The sequence below is a fragment of the Thrips palmi genome, unplaced genomic scaffold (genome assembly GCF_012932325.1).
Source record: "Thrips palmi isolate BJ-2018 unplaced genomic scaffold, TpBJ-2018v1 HiC_scaffold_3, whole genome shotgun sequence".
NCBI lineage: Eukaryota > Metazoa > Arthropoda > Insecta > Thysanoptera > Thripidae > Thrips > Thrips palmi.
In genome coordinates, this window is record NW_023144630.1 from 7,684,890 (window position 1) to 7,687,544 (window position 2,655).

Sequence of the window (2,655 nt, forward strand, 5' to 3'; positions counted from 1 at the left end):
TGTGTGGAGGTGAATTTTTGAGCTAAATCCCATTCTTTTCGGCTCAGGCACCAGCCACTTTACACTGTGAGAAAAAAGTACGGAAAAAGTACGGAACATGTCTGGTCAATAATTTGCCTGGACCGTCCGTACTTGCCAACTACGGAACGTTCCGTACTCTTTTTCCGTACCCATTTACATGGGTTCATATGGAGCAAGTACGGAACGTTCCGTACTTTTCTCCGTACCTCCGTACTATATTTTTCAGTACCATTTCCGTACAAAAGTACGGAATATTTTACAGTGTACCCCATACATCACTTTGAACAATCGACTCAAATATACTAAGGAAAATGGAAAAAATGTCCCTAAACTTCGTAAACAGATAAACACAAAACTACATTTTAAAAAAACTTTGTTTATTCTTCTTGCAACGGTGTGCTTCGAGGTGTGCTTAGTTTTCTTCTACGAAGAATACTTTCGGATATATTCACTGGTCTCAAAAAGCAAAATCTTTTTCGGTGACCATTTAACTTTCAAATTAAGATCGATTGAGATATTTCTCACAACCCAGAACACTTTTCCAAAAGTAAAGTACGGAGTCTTTTTAAGTGCCATAGGGCTTAAAATCGCAGAAGAAAGTCGCCGCGCGAACGCGTTGGTTTGGACCATGATGATTTGGCGTGGAAAGACCCCTCTGTGATTCCTTTAGAATTATCGCATCTGTGGTAGCAGTAAAAATAACCGTATTAAGAACGCGCTGTCGATGATGTATAAAACATACCTCAATTCTGTCGGCGACCGCCTCGTAGAACACGGCCATCACGCAGGGCATGATGATGATGGCGGCAAGAATAGTGTGAAAGGCGGTTATGTACCCAGCTGCTACACAAATTTGTATAGGCCACGTCACTATTTGAAATCCCAACGAAAGTCGATCTCGGGTTTGCCGCTACTCTAAAACCAATCGATACACTCTTTCCTGTCGACATTTTCTGGTACCGACAAAATGGCACGTTGAGCATTGTGTCGCATTCGTTAGGGTGTGAATGGGCCAAAAATCAGCTTGTTCACATTCCAACGAACGTGACACACTGCTCAAACGAAAACGAACGTGGCATGAATGAGAGTGAGTTTAGAGCGACACGGTACATTTCGTAGCATTTACCTCAGAAACACCGAACATCCAGGAAAGCCCACTGGTGATCGGAATATACAGTTGCGCATTCTCGTGCATCTTCAGCAAGGCACCGGACAGCGTAAACCAGCCCAAAGCCCAGTAGAAAGACCGAACACGTACACAATATTTTGCAGTGTCCTGGAGGCGTGCCTGCAACACAAACACACACACACACTGAAAAACCAAACGTGGTCCAGACCGCACCACTGGTGTGGTCAGATGGATGCCATTTTGACCACATCAGTTGGTGTGGTCTAGACCACGTTTGACGACGTATGGTGCGGTCTAGACCACGTTTGGCCACGTTTGGTGTGGTCTAGACCACGTTTGGCCACGTTTGGTGTGGTCTAGACCACACCAAACGCACCAAACGTGGTCTAGGCCACACCAGCTGGTGTGGTTAAAATGGCATCCATTCGACCACACCAGTTGGTGCGGTCTAGACCACGTTTGGTTTTTCAGTGCAGTGGCTCACACAGTAAATGTCTTACGGTGAAAGGCTGCACCAACATAATATGATGGAGATTTTCTCCATAATACCAACGAAAATCGTCGAAATCTCTATAAGGTACAGTGAATTCTCAATGGTATGTTACGAAGTCAGCTGCACCACCATAATATGGAACATTTCCACCATAATATGGAACATTTCCACCATAATATGGAGAATCCTCACTGTAGAACATTTAGAGTGTACTATTTTTTGGTCTGACGCATGGGCCCATGGGCCAGAGGACCGGTGGAGCCCTGGACACGTTTTGAGCTCCTGACCGCTTCTGAGTCGCTAAATGGGACCAGGACCGATTGTGTCATCCCACCAACGGATAGCTCTCGAAACCACAAATCTATTGATGGGGTCACACGCTTGGCTCGGTTCCTGCTTTGCGACTCCGAACGTCAAAATGTGTCTTGAGTTTTGGCTGCCGGTGCCGATCTTCTGTCCCACTGTGTGACGTAAACACCGTAATTACCTGCAACGTTGGATTGGCGTCACGCTCGAGATCAGTGCAAATCTTCAGAATGGAAAGGAATGTTTCTTGAAGTTGCCTCCAACGATTCCGGTATAAAAGTTTTGATGCAAGGCCCGTGTATCCTGCGGCAATGTAGCGCACAGCGAAAGTGTAGATCAGCGCGTCGACGAACGGCATCGCAACTGCTTCGTACACAAGTTGCAACAGCAGCACGAAACCCAAAACCAAGGTAACCTGAGTGGCACGGGACAAAACTGACCATGGATTCTGCACACGTCGATAGCGCCTGCACGGTAAAAACGGTCCCTGCTTTTCCCATGAACTCCCTGGAAATTCTTAACCTTTTAACAATAGGCTATCTGAGATCAGGAACAGTTTTTTTTTTTCATGTGTATCGCCCTCACATGATACACCCTGAAAACCTTACAAACTGTTTTAGGCCTTTCGAAAAAAAGCAGCTTGTCATAAAAAAAGTATTTAGAGCATAACAAAGTATATTAGTTTGCACAATGTATACTCAAAATA